Source organism: Lepidochelys kempii, chromosome 20 (assembly GCF_965140285.1).
Source record: "Lepidochelys kempii isolate rLepKem1 chromosome 20, rLepKem1.hap1, whole genome shotgun sequence".
Taxonomy (NCBI): Eukaryota; Metazoa; Chordata; order Testudines; family Cheloniidae; genus Lepidochelys; species Lepidochelys kempii.
In genome coordinates, this window is record NC_136399.1 from 25995958 (window position 1) to 26015103 (window position 19146).

The 19146-nt window shown below is 44.7% G+C and overlaps 2 protein-coding genes across 11 annotated transcripts in view; one reads left to right on the top strand and one right to left on the bottom strand.

Moving 5' to 3' along the window:
* The window catches only part of YIPF2 (Yip1 domain family member 2), a 125841-nt gene that overhangs the window by 67513 nt on the left and 39182 nt on the right, over positions 1-19146 (top strand). The gene's annotated exons all lie outside the window — the stretch shown is intronic.
* Positions 1-19146, bottom strand: part of SMARCA4 (SWI/SNF related BAF chromatin remodeling complex subunit ATPase 4) — a 93328-nt gene that overhangs the window by 42472 nt on the left and 31710 nt on the right. For 5 of the 10 annotated variants that reach the window (XM_073318961.1, XM_073318966.1, XM_073318965.1 and 2 more), the window contains exons 1-2: positions 14810-15029; positions 6755-6851 (exon numbers count right to left, since the gene is read on the bottom strand). The gene's annotated coding sequence lies outside the window, so the exon portion shown is untranslated. Of the gene's footprint in view, positions 1-6754; positions 6852-7792; positions 7909-14809; positions 15030-19146 lie in introns of those variants that run through there. The other 5 variants (XM_073318962.2, XM_073318960.2, XM_073318956.2 and 2 more) reach the window with 3 other exon arrangements.

Genomic DNA, 19146 nt, shown 5'->3' on the forward strand with positions numbered 1-19146 from the left:
GGAATCTGTGGTAGCAAACCACAGTCTACAACTGTGGCAGCATAAACCAAATTAAACACACTGTCTGATAATCAATGTATCCAAGTTTCATTTATTTTTCCATTTAAATTAGAAACTCCCTTTCTTAAACAAAAATTGACATAACATTGTATTTCTGATACCTCAAAAACGCAGGTAGGTGGAAATATTGCGTTAACAATTGCAACCACTATTGCATTTGTATGTTAAAATCTGCTAAATTCAATGGAAACAGTAGCTCCGAAGTACAGTTTGGAATAACAATTCCAAGTTACACAGCTGCATATTGCCAACAGAAGAGTCCAGATAGCAACCCTACAATTTCTGCAACTGAAATCGCTTTCATTTCAAGTATGGTGACAGTTTTGAGTATAAATATTTGTAACGATTCCCGATGGTTAAAGAGAACACAAGCCCCAGTTAATATAAGCCATGGAGAAGAGAACATTTATTGTATTCAGTTTTGATCATGCTCCTTTGCTCCCAGCCATGTCAGAATGAGTTTTGGAGGCAAAACCTGTAGCATCACTACAGTCTCATCAACGTAGCCATACTGAAGTTTCCACAGGATATAAAATGCCGAGATATTCACTGCCCAGACCAGATTAAAAGTCTAACTGATTATGCAAGAAAAGCTTCACTTGCTTGTGAGGCAGGTAATATAAATTAAACTTCTGATTTAAAAATAAAACACAAGGATACAGTGTTATTTCTCAAGTTCTAGAGATACTCAGAGCAATGAGTCTGGGGAAAAGATGTATGCCATTACCTGCCAGAATCAGCTATCTTAGAATTGCCAAGCTACACTGGAGCATGTAAAATGTTTACAACCAACCAATTGCCACATGGGAAACCAAATCCATTTCTGGATTTCATGCTCTGACACATATTGCAGCTGTGAGAGCAAAAAAGGTACCGTAAGTGGGAACTGAAAGAACAAAATGCAAACCTGTTCTCCTATATGATCAAGGATAACAAATCTCAGTGTTTAAAATACTATATTTGGGTTGTTAAAGGAGGATTTTTAAATTTATGTCTCCAACACATTCATGAGAAGTACAATCCAAAGTCTTTTTTTATTACTTTGCAAGGTGTATTGCTTAAATATTTAAGAATTCTTGAGCTTCTTGTTCTGTGGGACAAAAATATACTACTCTAAAAGGATTCATGTTTGTCTTTTATGATCAGAATATTGATAAAGTAGAACGCTTATTCTAGATCTTTCTCTGTAAGACACGGTCAATTGGTCAATATTAGATGGTAATCCATGTTGCTAGATAAGGTTCCAGTGTTAACCCCTTCCCTATTTTTTTGTCCCTCCTCTGCCTTATCTGTAAACAGGATAGAAAAATAAGGAAGTTTCTCAAGAATTTAAAAAAAAAACCCCAACATTTATATGGATATAAAAACAGAGTGATAACAAAAATTGTGAAAAGGATATGAAACCTCATGCTTCAGGGTTTAAGCCAATCTCTAACTGTTAGAGACCAGGATGACAACCTCATGGGGGGCAGATAATCTCACATTTGCTACTGCATAGTTCTTTGCACCTTCCTCAAAAGGATTCTGGACTCGATGGTCCTCAGGTCAGATCTAGTCTTACAAATCCTATGTTCTTCATATATTTGTTAGTGTTATCAAGCGATTAAAAAAGTTTAATCACAATTAATCGCACTGTTAAACAATAGAATACCATTTAAATATTTTTGGATTTTTTCTACACTTTCAAATATACTGATCTCAATTACAACACAGAATACAAAGTGGTACAGTGCTCACTTTATATTTATTTTTGATTACAAGTATTTACACTGTAAAAAACAAAATAGTATTTTTCGATTCACCTAACACAAGTACTGTAGTGCAATCATGAAAGTTGAACTTACAAATGTAGAATTATGTACAAGAAACTACATTCAAAAATAAGACAATGTAAAATTGTAGAGCCCGTAAGTCCACTCAGTCCTACTTCTTGTTCAGCCAATTGCTCAGACAAGCAAGTTTGTTTACATTTGCAGGAGACAATGCTGCCCACTTCTTGTTTACAATGTCACCTGGAAGTGAGAACAGGCATTTGCATGGCACTGTTGTAGCCAGCGTTGCAAGATATTTACGTGCCAGATGCGCTAAAGATTCATATGTCCCTTCATGCTTCAACCACCAATCCAGGGGACATGCATCCATGCTGATGACAGGTTCTGCTTGATAACAATCCAAAGCAGTGCAGACTGACGCATGTTCATTTTAAAATATCTGAGTCAGATGGTACCAGCAGAAGGTTGATTTTCTTTTTTGGTGGTTCGGGTTCTGTATTTTCCACACTGGAGTGTTGCTCTTTTAAGACTTCTGAAAGCATGCTCCACTGTCACTTGTCCCTCTCAGACTTTGGAAGGCACTTCAGATTCTTAAATCTTGGGTCGAGTGCTGTAGTTATCTTTAGAAATCTCACATTGGTACCTTCACTGCATTTTGTGAAATCTGCAGTGAAAATGTTCTTAAAATGAACAACATGTGCTGGGTCATCATTAGAGACTGCTATAACATGAAATATATGGCAGAAAGCACGGAAAACAGAACAGGAGACATACAATTCTTCCCCAAGGAGTTTAGTCACAAAATTAATTAACACATTTTTTCAACGAGCGTCATCAGCATGGAAGCATGTCCTCTGGAATGGTAGCCGAAGCATGAAGGGGCATACGAATGTTTAGCATATCTTGCACATAAATACTTTGCAATGCCAGCTACAAAAATGCCATGCAAATGCCTGTTCTCACTTTCTGGTGACATTGTAAAGAAGAAGAGGGCAGCATTATCTCTTGTAAATGTAAAGAAACTAGCTTGTCTTAGCGATCGGCTGAACAAGAAGTAGGACTGAGTGAACTTGTAGCCTCAAGTTTTACATTGTTTTGTTTTTGAGTGCAGTTATGCAAAAAAAAAAAACTACATTGTAAGTTGCACTTCCACGACAATTCTGCACTACAGTACTTGAATGATGTGAACTGAAAAATACTATTTATTTTTTTCAGAGTAGCAGTCGTGTTAGTCTTATTCACAAAAAGAAAAGGAATACTTGTGGCACCTTAGAGACTAACCAATTTATTTGAGCATAAGCTTTCGTGAACTTTATCATTTTTAGAGCAAATATTTGTAATACAAAATATACACTGATTTCAAACACAGATTACTATATTATATATAATGAAAATGTAGAAAAACATCCAAAATATTTAATAAATTTCAATTGGTATTCTAGTGTTTAACTGTGCAATTAAAACTGCGATTAATCGTGATTAATTTTTTTAATCAATTACTTTTGAGTTAATCACATGAGTTAACTGAGACTAATTGACAGACCTAATATTTATATATCAATTTAGCTCTAAAATTCAAAATTCTGCTTGTCAGAGACCTGTAAAAACGTAAGTGTCCCCCATTTTCTCCCATCAGTTTGGGGAAGTTTGTTCTAACCAGGTGGTTCTTTTTAACATTAGGGCTGTTACCATACCAAACTTCAGATGTTATTTGCAGTAATCAAGCCTGAAAGATATGAAGGTGTCAAATATCAAGCAAGGCTGCTTACTCCATCAAAGGGTAATCTGACAAGCCTAAAGATAAATTAGACAAATTAGTTATCTGCACTGAGATGTGGTTTCCCCTCAGTTAAAGCTTTCTGCAGATTGCAGCTTCTACTCGTACTCAGATAAGAGACGTAATTGCATGTTGTAAAAATTGGACCAAATTGTGCCCTGAGACGTGCTGTGTCCAGGGGGCAAATGTTTCTGATTGGCTGCAAGATGGGTTTGAAGAAACTGGATCTTCAGAATGGCACATTCCTTGCCTCAATCCCTGGTCCACCCTCCCTCATTTTACTATTCCCAGTGTCACCTCTTCTTCAGGGAGTTGACACTGCCTTTCTGCATAAGGCCAAAGGTTTAGGAATTTGGAGCAGATTCTTTTGTTCCATGAGGCCTTATGGCATTTGAGTAAACCTCATGTCCAGTTTTAGATTCCTAAATCACAACTGCAGAGGTACTGGTAGTTAGTCACTACATTGTGACAAATTTGGTTTTTGCCTCCAGCATTTCTTTGGGACCTCTGAGGTTAGAAATCTAGGGCAAGTTCGCATTAGCAATGAAATTCATTGAAAGCTTAGACCTCAACTAAATGCAGCTCAGTGGAAGAATTTGTAGAGACAAATAGACAACGCAAAGAGGTGAGAGGGAGGAAAGAGTGCACACTAACTAATCTCTTAGGTTCATAATTCTTGATCACAAGAAAAGGGAATCTTGATAACACAACAACATTTTTAATCAAAAATGTGTGTAGCACTTATTAAAAGGCACAAAGGAAGTCTGCCTGCATCCTTTCATCCTCACCTTCTGTTGATCTTGCTGTGAAGTCATAACCTGCATCTATGACATCACCAAAAGTGATTATGAGGTCACAAATCTGACTGATTACTAAACAGGATTAAATGAAGACAAGACTATAAAGGAGCAATGCATGGTTTTGATACAAACATGTTAAGGAAAAAGAAGAAAATGGAAAGGTAAGCTGAGTCCAGATTTTAGTTTGATATAATGAGGCTTGGCAACATTTGATTTTTTTAGTCATTTAAACATTGATAATATCAGTTTATATTAAGCATTCTTTCCTAATTTTATTGACTTAAATTTTCACAGTTGCATTAAATTAGAGATTTTAAGCATTTCCCCCCCCCCCAATTTTTATCTGTTTAGATTTTCACAGTTGTGGGAAATTATGAGAGGGGTCAGACAATTTAACGACAGTAGATGTTGAGATTCAAAAAGTTAAAGCGTTATAACGGTTAAAACACAAATCAACATTACATGGAAAATACACAAAGTAAATATCCTTCAAACAAACTCTAATAAGTGCTCAAGCAGTCCTTTTCTTACTCTATCTGTAAATTTTGATGATCCCTCAATAGAAATATTTTTTGGTGGTTTATGTATACACAGTGAAATCGATGTTTACCAACATTTGCCAATAAAAATCTAATCCTTCCAATTCTGGACATAGTGGAGGTTTCCTCTTCAAACATTCAGACCTGAGCACAAACATCAGTCAGAATGTAAAAAAAAAAAAAAAAAAAAAATATTTAGTCACAGCAAACAAATTTACCAACAGTACTGATAAATTCACTACACAGTGCCAGTGTGTTTAGCCCTGTCCTATATTCAAGACGTTTCAGTTAAATAGGAAAAATTATTCCACGTGAATTTAAAGATGACACTGAAAACATCTGTTCCTGATGGCTAGCCAGCCACTGACTAGATTTTCTTCCCAGTAAGATTTTTCTTCTTGCTCCATTAAGAAGGATGCACATTTTAGTACATTATGGATTCTTTTCCACTCTAAAGATGCCTTTCATTAGGATCCTGCTCAAAGAACAGTTATCAAGCAATGCAAAGGCATGCAACGTTAGTGTTTAAGCCTTAGGATTCTTAAAGCTTACAATATTCCCATTCAGAACAAAAGCAAAGCAATATTAAATAGCCTACCTACAATGTTACTTAAACCTTTGTTGGATATAGTTTATTTTTTTTGTGTACACGTAAACACACTTAAGTTGTTAAGTCCTTCGAAGCAGAAACTGCATTTGTCAGCTGCACCTATTTTCACTGTCATGCGGAATTAAGAAGTTGAACAACGTTGATAGCTCTATCTCTCGCACTGCACAGAGCGGCCAGACTACAGTCAGACTTACTTGTTTAAAAGTTACTTCTTTAAAATGACTAGTATCCAGTGATAAACAAAAACTGATTCCAAACAAAAGCCAGAAAGTCAAAGTCCATCAGTTATCATAGTTTTTGTTAATCTATGTAGATAGGTATTTGTAGATGGGTTTCTGGTATTTGTATCTAGACTATTGTCTTTCCACTCATGTCTCTCTCTAGTCCTCAGAAATCTTACCAATTTCTGACATGTCATTGCACATTTTCCTCTTCCCTTTCCTTAAAAACAAAAACCAAAAAAATCCACACACCACAAAAAACAAATGCACACAACCTCTCTCCCGCCCCACCAAATAGCTAGTGGAAAACAAAGAACAATTAAATATCTTATTTTGACAAAAAAGGGAGGACACTACCCAATTATCTACAAAAGACTGAGCCCTAATTCACTGCACAAGATTCATAGCTTGCAATGGCTGACCTACAAACCTGCAGTTTACAAATGGTCAATGAAATTTATGAAGGGACATATTCTTTATTGGCACAGTTGTAAGTTATGTATTTCATTCTCTTGCTGTCAATAGATAATGTGATCTGCCGGTTGCACCACACTAGGATTTCAAATGCTTTCAAGGACAAAATAGTGCTTTGAGAAAATGCACTGAAATGAAATGATGATACCGTACTTCAAGGAATATGAATGCGATTTAAGTGCTCTAGCTAGAAAGGAAGTCTGCTCTTAGAACCAACAAAGGAATCCAAAAAACCTGAAATGACACTACAGCCCCATTTTTCTAACGGGACACCCAGTTCAGTTCACTACAGATCTGAAAATGCGGCAACACTAAGATTCTTTCTCCCCTGCGTTATAGGCTCCTTAAATATATTTCTAAGGTGACTGAAATTGAAAGATACTCCACTTTCTAATGTCAGCTAAGTGATATTTCAATAAACCATGATTAAAACTCACCTCTGTAGCACATAAAATATCAATATCGGAACAGAGATGAACAAGTCAGCAGCCCAGAACTTACCTGTGGACATTGAGGTCTCTGATATCTCACAGCCCAGAGTCCATGTGGTGATGATGGAGGGATTGAGGTCTCAGGATTACCAGTTTTTAATCCAGTGCTGTAGAAGAAACTGGTCATTACTATTCTGTCTTAAACATGTGTTTATCCAATAAATAGATCTGCTTTGTCAAGATGTAAAATGACTGGCTCAGCTCCTTTCAGACTTTCTAATGCTGAAAGAACTGCTGCATCTCACTCAAACAAGTTTTGCTGGTGGAGAGCCAAACACTTAAGTGTGCTACTGAATGTTAATACAATTTGTGCTGTGTTCCTCCAAATGGGAAACTAACAATTGCTGCACTTAATAGATTTTAAACTTATTTGCCTTTCCATTAAAATACAGAAAAAATTCTAAGGGAAATGACCATTTCTAGGTATCATGAGATTTTTGTCACCTTATTTACCCTTTTGCATTCTGTGGTTGAGAATATAAAACTGTTTCCTTGTCCTCCCCAATCTGTCTATATCTGTCTTATATTCAGATTCTGAGCTCTTTGGGGCTGATTATGTTTTTGTTTATATCTGTACAGCTCCTAGCACAATGGGGTCTTGATCCATTACTGGAGCACCTCCACAATACAAATACACATCTACCCCAATATAATACGATCCAATAGAACACGAATTCAGATATAACACAGTAAAGCAGCACTCTGGGGGACGGAGCTGCGCACTCCGGTGGATCAGCGCGTCAGTGTGTCTGGCTCCGACACGCTGCTCTGAGCGGGGTGTTAAGGGTGCCGGGCCGGGGCCGAGCAGTTGGATAAGGGGCAGAGGGTCTCGGGGGGGCAGTCAGGGGACGGGGTTGTTGGATGGTTCGGAGGTTCTGTGGGCGGCGCGGTCAGGGAACAGGGGCATTAGATGTGGGAGTCCTGGGAGTCCCACACCCTGTCAGGGAACAGGGAGCGGGGGGCGTTGGATGGGTCAGGGGGCAGAAAGTGACTATTAATAATGGAAATGCTCGAGGTCAAAGCAAGTTAGATATAAACACGGTTTCACCTATAACACGGTAAGATTTTTTGACTCCCGAGGACCGTGTTATAGCAGGATAGAGGTGCAATAAACAGTCATTCCACGCAAAACACTGACCACATCATTCCCCCCTTTGGCTGCACCTGTACGAGGAGAAAAAGTACATTTTTAAACCCATGTTGTAATCCTAGCATTGACAGGGCAGTTATAGTTTTAACCTGTTAGCTGGTTGAGATAAACCCTAACAGGGAGCTTAGGACGCAGTGCGGCTAGTGGACAGAGAACTGGACTTAAACTTGGACTAAGGAGACCTGAGTTCTAGTCCCGGCTTGCCAATGTCCTGCTGGGTGACCTTGAACAAGTTACTCCCCACAGTACGCGTCAGTTTCACAATCTGTGAAATGGGGACAATTATACTGACCTCCTTGGTAAAGCACTTTGAGATCTACTGATGAAAAGCACCAGTTATTATTAGTGAAGACATCTAACCTCCAAGGCCTGTTACAACTCCGCCCCTCTCTACTTATCCACTCTTATCACAACCCACACCTTATAGTGATGCCAGCCTCAATTACCACTTGTTCACTCCTCCCACAAACACCTTTTTGCTTTCTTCTATGCTGTCCCTTATGCATGGGTCATCATCACTGCTCTGGTTTATGTGCTCTCCTGCTTCAATCTACTACAAAAAGATACTTGCACTGCACACTCTTCAGGGCATGGACTGTCTTTTTGTTGTGTGTTTGTAAAGTACACTTTGTAAGGACAATGTTAAATATTTGTTCAGTGTGATCCATTGGTTTGTTCTGACCCTGATTGGAGGTCCCAGGTGCTATTCTAACATAATGAGGTGCAGCTGAGTAAACTCAACATTTATTGAAATGATTACAAAAAATCCATATATTCCATTTAAAACATTTATAGGTGATTGTTTCCCACTCCCCTAACCCTTCACAGAATAGTCATCTTTTCAGATAGGCAGGGATGATGGACAATTCTGTATTTGTACATAGCCTAGCACAGCTGAGATAGCCTGACCTAGACTAAAACCCTGAGTGCTAATGTATTATAATAAAATATTAATTGCCTCAAGAATCAAAACTAGTGATCTTTGTGTGAACATGTTTGTTAAAGCGGCAGGGATCTCACACTTCTCTCCACCCCAAAATATCTTATTTGTTTCATAGCCATAATTTCAATCGAAACAAAAATTAATATAGGACCCTAGAGAACTGTTACTACCCTCTTGATCACAGAAAAAAGTTATACTTAATTTTATTCATTTGTAATGTTTTTCCTATTGCCAAAGCATTTTGGTGCTTTTTTTAGATTCACATATTATAAGGCCAGAAGGGACTATTGTAATTCACTGATCCTCTCATGGAGCAGTGACTGTTTAAAAGATAGGAAACAAAGGGTAGGAATAAATGATCAATTTTCACAATGGAGAAAAGTAAATAGGGGGGTCTCCCAAGGATCTATACTGGGACCTATGCTGTTCAACATGTCCATAAATGATATAGAAAAGGGGTAAACAGCAAGATGGCAAAATTTTCAGACAATACAAAATTAGAAAAGATAGTTAAAACCAAAGCTGATTGCAAAGAGATACAAAAGGATCTCTCAAAACTGGATGACTGGGCAAAGAAATGGCAGATGAAATTCAATGTTGATAAATGCAAAGTAATGCACATTGAAATACATAATCCCAACTATACATCCAGAAGGATGGGGTCTAAATTAGCTGTTACCACTGAAGAAAGATCTTGGCGTCATTGTGGATAGTTCTCTGAAAACACCCACTCAATGTGCAGCGGCAGCAAAAAAGGCTAATAGAACGTTAGGAATCATTGGGCAAGGGATAGATAATAAAATGGGAAATATCATAATGCCTCTATACAAGTCCATGGTACGTCCCCACCTTGACTACTGTGTGCAGTTCTGGTCATCCCATCTCAAAAAAGACACATTAGAATTGGAAAAGGTGGAGAGAAGGGCAACACAAAATTATTAAGGTATGGAACAGCTTCCATACAAGGAAAGATTAAAAAAAGTCTGGGACTCTTCATTTTAGAAGAGAGACAACTAAGAGGGGAGATAGGACAGCGGTCTGTAACTCTTGACTGGTGTGCAGAAAGTGACTATTTACCTCTTCATAGAGCACAAGAACTAGGAGTTAACCAATTAAATTAATAGTCAGCAGGTTTAAAAACAAACAATAGGAAGTACTTCTTCATAAAATGCACAGTCTACCTGTGGAACTTGTTGCCATGGGATGTTGTGCATACCAAAAGTATACCTGGCTTCAAAAGAGAATTAGCTAAATTCATGGAGGAGGGGTCCAGCAATGGCTATTAGTCAAGATGGTCAGAGATGCAACCCCATGTCCCTAAATTTCCAACTCCAGAAGCTGTGACTGGATGACAGGGGATGGATCACTCAAAATTGCCCCGTTCTGTTCATTCCCTCTGAAGGATCTGGCACTGTCAGAGACAGGATACTGGCTAGATCAGGGATTCTCAAACTGTGGGTCGGGACCCCTCAGGGGGTCGTGAGGTTATTACGGGGGGGGGGTCACAAGGTGTCAGCCTTCACCCCAAATCCAGCTTTGCCTCCAGCATTTATAATGTTGTTAAATATATTTTAAAAGTGCTTTTAATTTACGGGGGGATGTCACACTCAGAGGCTTCCTATGTGAAAGGGGTCACCAGTACAAAACTTTGAGAACCAGTGGGCTAGATGGACCATTGGTCTGACCCAGTACTGCCGTTCTTATGTTCTTAATTATCTAGTTTGAAAGCTTACTTGCTTCAAAAATGTTACTAGTTGGTTAAAAAACTAAGCATTTGCAATTTTAACAGTTATTTGCTAAAGTATCTTTTATAATTTGTGGAGTATCAGTTTTATTTGAGTTTTCTTTAACAGAGAAAATGATAGCAGAATTCTCATTACACAGAAATAAAAGCCTTGGGAAGGTTTAAAACCTTTGAAAACCATTCAGGCATTAAAAATAAAATTAAAAAGCACATTTTCTCTTCTTGAGGTTCATCCCCGAATAACACAAAGGATGGGATTCAAAGGAGTCGGGCACCCAAATCCCCTCAACTGCTTTGAAAATACCAGCTGCAAAGAATAAGGAAACATGCCACAGAAGTCTCACTTGGGGATGACCTCCTTCTTGAACTGTCTGCTGTGATAAGTATGTTCCACTATGCTGAAAACCCAACCTGTCTAGAAAGGTAATCAAATATGCTACACTTAAAAGCCACTCATTTTTATATGATCCTAATGCAACTCATGAATTTTAAAAAACAGCTGCACAAATCCTTTAATTATATCCCCATTTCTGCTTCTCTTTAGATTCTGATCTTTGAAAAAGGAAAATATAAATTATTTTAACAGAAAATTAACAGATTCCCTCAGTTAACTTGCCTATCCCCTTTCATATTTTAATGGCAAGAAGATTAGCAAAGCACAGTCAGTGATCTGAACACGCTATATACCATTTATCTGTCATTACACTGAGGGACCAAAGCAAAGATGAATGCAAAACATATGAAGACATACATCCAGTCTACCAGTAAAAAACCTGAAGAAATCCTCCCAGCAAATGTCAAATATCTGTCACTCTCCTCCATCTCTGAAGGAGACATGCAGAAAATTGGGTTGTACTTTAAAATAAAGATATTGCATCTAATATCTGAACATTAAAACAATTATGCAGAAGAGAAATTCAGATACTTAGAGTAATTTCTCTCTCAAAGATGGGAATGAGGAAAAAACATTTGTAAAAATATCTAACATTTAGAACGAGGTATTATTTAATATATAGTTAAATGTCTCAGACTTCAACGCAGGCTAATATTTGTGTCAAGTTTATACACATCAAAACCTGCAGTATCTTAAAAAATGTAGGGCATTTTGTGAATGTTGAATTAAAAAGACTTTTTATATGAATGATCCTCAGAAACACACACCACAAAAATAGGTGTATTAGCCAATATATATGACAGTTATTAAAAACCTGCTACAAATGTTACAAAATACAACAAAGCCTCTGCCTTAAAACAATTAGACTACATTGTTAACTGTTGTGTGACCAACAAAGGCGACACAAATTTGTCCCAAAAACAGGTGATGAAGGAGAACAGTTAAAACCCACCATTAAAATATTGGGGCATCAGTAAATATTGCTTTTATTTCCAATTGATTTCCAAGTGGAAGTTGTGCTACATATTGAAACCATTCATATTTAAATGTGCTTTGTGTGTATCAGAAAGCCATGTGGGTGTGGGGGCAGGGGGGAAGGAGAATGCGGGGGGCAGAGGGGGTGGTTATTAATGGGCTTTGTGAGCAGATCCTCTTTAAATCGCCCCCACCCTCAAATTCATGTAAATGAGCTGATTAGAACTGGGGCAATTCTTTTTCACCCCTTCCCCCAATGACAATGGGCTTTGCCGGTGGAGTTGCCTGTGGTTATGTGCCTATTTGGTGCAGCTGCTGCTGCTAATGGTGCACCTTTCAACCTCCTCCCCCAACACATGAGAACAGGGGTGTCTCTCCAGGAAATCGGAGCATGGGCAATGGGATTCAGCTAGGGGAGAGGATTTCTAGCCCTTCCTGCAAGCACAAGTGACTGGGCTTGATTCTGTGGATCTGCCCCAGGCAGATGGAAAATTGGAACCCTCCCCACAATATATATATGAATGGAAAGCATGCACATGTGTAGGAGGTCCAGCCTGGAGGTTGTAGGCCTGAGGAATCTAAGGCCACACTCCTCACATCACCCAAGGAAGGAGAAGGGGGGGTGGGAAATAGCTCTTGAGGGCAGAACAGCAAGCCAGAGGGCTAGAGGGAAGAGATGGGGAAATGCAGTTCCTCAGGGCTGGGCAGATGATGGTAGTGAGGACAGGATCCCTAAAATGAGGTGAGGAAATGTCCCTTGGCAGGAGGAAGGATGCTAAAATAGAGGCAGTACCCCAAGGGGAGTGGGAGGATGCTGATGGGTGAAACTGGTTCACACAGGGTAGGAGATATTATGGGGGGCAGTAACCTTGGGGTAGATTGGATGGGGTAACAGACACGGATGGTGGGGAAGTACCCCAGCCTAAAGAGCGAGACACTAAGGAGCAGGGAAATTTCTGGGTGGAGGGGGATGCTAATGAGGTAGAGGCACAGTGTCACCGGGAGAAAGGATGAAGGAAAGAGGCTGACTGGAGGAGGGGGCACAGCCCCTGGGTGGGGCAGTATCGGGGAGAGGGGGGAGAGGATTCGTGAATGGAGGTGGCAGGAGGGGTCGATGCTAATAGACAGCATGCTTGAGGAGGGGCCGAACGCCAGAATGAACGGAAATGCTAATGGAGGCAGTGCACCAGAGATGGGGTGCTGATAGGGAGAGAAGAGATACTAGCAGAGTACAGTGCACTGAGGATGGGGTGCTAATGGGGGAGAACTGATAGTAACAACAGGGAGTGTAACTGGTATGTGGGTGCTAATGGGGGCAGGAACAATGCTACTGGGGGGGCAGTGCCCCAGGGATAGTGGTGCTCACAGGGGGGAGGAACAATACCAGCGGGGGGGCAGTGCCCCAGGGGTGGGGATGCTGATGGGGGAAGAGGGAACTGTACCACAGACAGGGTGTTAACAGGGTGAGGGGCAATGGATGGGGGAAGGGAGGATGCTCGTGGTGGGGGGCAGTGCCCCAGGGATGGGGGTGCTGATGGCACAAATGTACCAAGGAATGGGGGATAATGGGGACAGTGCCCCAGTGATGGGGGAAGGGAGGGAGCTAATAGGGGGCAGTGCCAAGTGTACCAGGGATGCGGGTGTCAATGGGGGGGAAGGGGCTAATGAGGACAGTGCCCCAGGGATGGGAGGATGCTAGCAGGGGGCAGTGCCCAATGGATGGGGGTGTGGGTAAGCGGAAGTATACCAGGGATGGGGGTGTCAATGGGGGGACGGCCCCAGGGACGGGGGAATGGAGGATGCTAGTGGGAGGGCCGTGCCCCAGGGATGGGGGTGCTGGTAAGGGCGGGAAAGGGAAGTGTACCAAGGATGGGGGGAGGGGGTGTCAATGGGGGGAGGGCCCCAGGGATGGGGGAAGGGAGGATGCTAGCGGGGGGGCCATGCCCATGGATGGGGGTGCTGGTAAGCGGGGGGGAAATGTACCAGGGATGGGGGTGTCAATGGGGGCAGGGCCTCAAGGACGGGGGAAGGGAGGATGCTGGGGGGGCCGTGCCCCATGGATGGGGGTGTCAATGGGGGAGGAGGGCCCCAGAGACGGGGGAAGGGAGGATGCTGGGGGGGGGCCGTGCCCCATGGATGGGGGTGTCAATGGGGGAGGAGCTGTCAATGAGGGGAGGGCCCCAGGGACGGGGGAAGGGAGGATGCTAATAGGGGGGGCCGTGCCCCACGGATGGGGGTGCTGGTAAGGGGGGGAAGGGGAACTGTACCAGGGATGGGGGTATCAATGGGGGCAGGGCCCCAGGGACGGGGGAAGGGAGGATGTTAGCGGGGGGGCCGTGCCCCATGGATGGGGGTGTCAATGGGGGAGGAGCTGTCAATGGGGGGAGGGCCCCAGGGACGGGGGAAGGGAGGATGTTAGCGGGGGGGCCGTGCCCCACGGATGGGGGTGCTGGTAAGGGGGGGAAGGGGAACTGTACCAGGGATGGGGGTATCAATGGGGGCAGGGCCCCAGGGACGGGGGAAGGGAGGATGTTAGCGGGGGGGCCGTGCCCCATGGATGGGGGTGTCAATGGGGGAGGAGCTGTCAATGGGGGGAGGGCCCCAGGGACGGGGGAAGGGAGGATGTTAGCGGGGGGGGGCTGTGCCCTGGGGCTGCTGATGGGGGGGTTGTGGGGGGTGTTATTAATTGCTCCCCTATCCCACACAATAAGCCGGCCGATCTCTCGCAAAGGGAAATCACGGAGGCCTCTTGACCCGCCCGGGCCGCCGTAGCCCCCTCAGCCCCTCCCCGCCATTTCATTCAATGGGGGAGCCGGCCGGGCCCCCCCCCACGCGGCGCGTCAGGCCTCCCGGACTTACCGTGCCCGTCCCGGGAGGAGCCGCTCGCGGGGTCCATCCCCGCCGGGGAAGCGAGCGGGCGGGCGGGCGGCCCGGGGTCTCTTTCTGGGGGGGACAAAGGAACCGCCGCTGCCGTGTGTGAGGGAGACGTTCGAGCTCCCCCTTGCGCGCGCCCCCGCGGAAGGCAGCACCGCGCGCGCTCCCGGTCCAACTCCACCGCGCGCGCGCTTCGCGGCAGCCTCGGTCACTAGGCGGGCCCTAGCGGGGCTCGCGCACTCAATCACCCGTCCCCGCCCTCTCCCTCTGGGCGCAGCCGCGCCTTCGCGGGCACGTCAGAGTTGCACAGCCAATCAGGGCCATGAGGGTGGTTCGCGCTCCTCCCCTCTTTCAGCCAAGGAGGGTGGAGTCCCAACCGCCCTTATCCAATGGGAAGAAACATGACGCATGCCTCAGCCAACGGGTCGAGACGATCCCGATATAACCCCGCCCACTGCTTTCAGCGCGGCAACCAATGGGAAAGTATCTCAGGGCTCTCCCTTCCCCCACCCCTCGCAGCCGGGGGTTTCTCGCGCTCAGCCAATGGGCGCTAAGGAAAGGGACACGCGCTAACGCCTTCCAGCCAGCCTCAGCCAATGAGGTAGGAGAGGGAAGCGTTCGAGCGGCGGTGGGCGGGGGCGAGCTGTGCCCGCTCTCCTTGGTGGCGCGCGCCGGCTGTGCGAGCGGCCTCCCCCTCACCCCCAGTTAGGAGCCGCCGCCGCGGCCACGCATGCGCAGTGCCCGCGCCACTGCGGCGAAGGGGAGGGGGTTGGTGGGGCTGAGAGGAATGGGGGCCTCAGGAGGGGGGCGGGGACGGAGGAGAATCGGCTGATGGGGGGAGGGGGAGTAGAATAGGAGGCTGATGGGGGCAGGGAGGGGAGCTTGGGAGGGGGCTCAGGAGGGGGATGGGGGGCTGAGGGCAGGGGGTGAGAGGGGGATGGGGCGAGAGGGGAGGGGGCTCAGGAGGGGAATGGGGGCTGAGGGGAGGGGGCTCAGGAGGGGGATGGGGGGCTGAGGGCAGGGGGTCGGAGGGGGTGGGGGGCTGAGGGGAGGGGGTCAGAGGGGAGGGGGCTCAGGAGGGGGATGGGGGGCTGAGGGGAGGGGGCTCAGGAGGGGAATGGGGGCTGAGGGGAGGGGGCTCAGGAGGGGGATGGGGGGCTGAGGGGCTCAGAGGGGGTGGGAGTAGAATTGGGGGCTGAGGGGAGGGGGCTCGGAAGGGGAAGGGGCTGAGGGGAGTGGGGGAAGAGAATAGGGTGCAGATGGGGAGGGGAAGCTGTGGGGGCTCAGGAGGAGGGGGTGAGGGAATTGGGGCTAAGGAGTGATGGAAGAAGCCAGGGAGGAGACTGGGGGGAGTGAGGAGGCAAGGGCTGACGGAGGAGTGCCTGGGGAAGGGAAGGATGGTGGCTGAGTGGTGATGGGAGGGGGGCAAAGCGAGGAGGGGGGTGATGAAAGAGGCAGGAATGGGGAGACAGGAGCTGGTGGTTCTCTTGGGGACTCTCTCACAGCCTGGGAGTGAAAGGGGTTTTCTTCCATGTGTGAACAAACTGTCTTCTTCAGTCGGGTTTAGTGGTGTTGATGGAAGGGGCCTGAGGGGACAATAGCTCGCGTGAATGGGGTGAATGAAGAGATGAATACTTTAGGGTGAAACTCATGGAGAGTTCCCTGGGAATGAAATGTGTTGGACTGGGGAATGATTCCTTGAGGAATTGTGGAAGCCATATTGTTTGGGACTGGACCAAACCTTTGAAAAGAGACCTTTAAGGAGAAATCTTCATAGAATCATAGAATATCAGGGTTGGAAGGGACCTCAGGAGGTCATCTAGTCCAACCCCCTGCTCAAAGCAGGACCAATCCCCAATTTTTGCCCCAGATCCCTAAATGGCCCCCTCAAGGATTGAACTCACAACCCTGGGTTTAGCAGGCCAAAGCGCAAACCACTGAGCTATCCCTCCCCCTATAAGAATGTAAAAATGGCCATGCTGGGTCAGATCAGTGGTCCATCTAATCCAGTATCCTGTCTTTGGACAGTGGCTAGTACCAGATGCTTCAGAGGGAAAGAACAGGACAGGGTGGTTATCGAGTGAAATTATCAGTAGAAAAGGTGGCATAGATAATCTAACCGGTCTTTGCCAGCACTAGCATCTGGGATTCTCTTGATCTGTCCCATTCTTTTTCAGCATGAAAGAGGCCACAGTGTGGGCTTCCATTTCTGCTTATGCATTGTTATTTGCAGCATCTAGTGAGAAAGGCCGTCTCAGTCAGCACACTAAGTCATGTGACAGCTGAAAACTGGTGTGTACTTGCCTAAATAATCCTTTGGCCTTCTGCAGACCCTCTCTTCCAAGGCTCTCAAAGCACTTTATAAACATACACTAAGGATCCCCACATTTCTGTGAGGTATATAATATAGGAATGCTTTCAACTACATCTGGGGCAGAATGTAGCACCTGTTTAACAGCATGGAAAACATCACATAATAGTTTAGGGCAGGACATAAGGAGCCCTATATACAGTTGAAACAGCAGGGGAATTTAGGTCTGCATAATGGGCCAGAACACCTGAAAATGGCCAGTGTTTAGTGGTCAGCTTCTAAATTTTATGATAAATCTAAACCTAGCCTTTGCAGCAACACGGCACCCATTAAGGAGCATTGACTCAGAGGAGAAAGCACTCTATCATTCATCCAACTACTGTCCCAGCCTGACCCTGCTCGTGTGTGAGAACTGATAGGGTCAGAGGAAATAGTGGTACCTCCGAAGGTGTTAGCTTAGATAGTTGATGTCAACAAATTTCAGAGTGGAAATGTGATGTGATCAGTGGAGTAAATTGCCTAAGGTATGCACATGCTGGTGAGTACTTCTTTCATGGGCAGCAAAGACCTTGTGGACCCCACCCAAAATGGAGACAGTTTGCATCTCCCACAAAACCTAGGCCCTGCTTCTCTATTACAATTAACAGGTGGTGTTGGAGAGCTAATTATGGCCCCTGATTCTCTGCCCAACCCAAAGGACTATTGTAATCTGCACTAGCTGGCATCTGGAAGCTCAGCAGGGTGAAGAATCTGCCCCCTCAGCTAAATTTCATGCTCTTCTGGAGGCAAAAATTCATGTCAGGATACCTGGTAGGATGGATTTTCCCGGTCTCCATTTTCTCCTGTCTCTTGCCTTCTAGATTTTTAAAAAATGAGTGCCCAGTCACATGGATTCCTTGCCCAGATTAGGAATCTTGATTCCACAAAAAACTCCTAAACCTTTCCCTGGCAAAAGCTTTCAGAATGTAATCTGCTTGTGGGAGACATGGATGTTTGAGAATGACGATTGTTTATGTAGCACTGTGCAGTGTATGCAGGATTGTTAATATATGTACAGTGCACTGGAAGTTAGGGAAGTACGCAGCAGTACCTCAGTGGAGTCCAGTAAAGGCTACTGGGCTCCTAAATCCTTCAAGGTGGAGGCAGAGGTGTTGGCAGTCATGGAGGATGGAAAAGGGATGCTGGGGTGAAAGAAAGGGAGTTCCCCTTCCAACCATGTGAGGGTTGAGAATGGAGTGGAAGTGGGTACTTCTGTGCTGGTGGGGGTGGCTCTGGTACAGCTCGTGGGCAAGGGCTAGCCAGTGACCTTGTCAGATATGGCCGTTGGAATGGAAGGAGCACAAACAACTTTTCCTACCACTGCCATGCCTCTCCTGTGTTTAGAGAAGCGCGGTGGGAAAGGGAAATATAAAGAGAGAACAGGAAAAAAACCAAAGGAGGCGGACAGGACTAATATTAACAGGCCTCTCTGTATCCTGGGCAGGGAGTGATATGAACAGGAAGATGAGAGAGAGAGGCAATAAGAGATGGCAGGGGGGGGAACATCATCTTAGAGGAAAAAACAGCAGAAACATGATAAGCGTGTTTCATTCGGGAAGGGGATATTGTATCTGGACATATCTCCCAACTGCCGCTGCTTCTCCTTATTCCCTTTCTCTCTTCACCTCTCCCTCTTTCTGGGGAGGTGATTGAAGTGTGGGTACCTGTGAGACTTTTAGCTCAGACTCTTATGTTAGGCCTCTTCATTCTGGCATGTAGAAACTTACATAAAATGGTCAAGATAAGCTTAGATGTATATATAATGTGGCTGAAATGAACACAATACAGTAGTGCAATTTCAATAAAAAAAAAAATCACCAGCATTTCTTAAGGAAGCATTTTTCCCAATCCCCGCTGGAGCGTGGAGTTAGATTTGTCTCTCCACTTCCAGAAGTCTCCAGCCTCTACTGCTCTGAGTACAATGCAGAGGGCAAAGCTACAGAAGGGGCCATTTTATTGGCAGTCCTGGGTT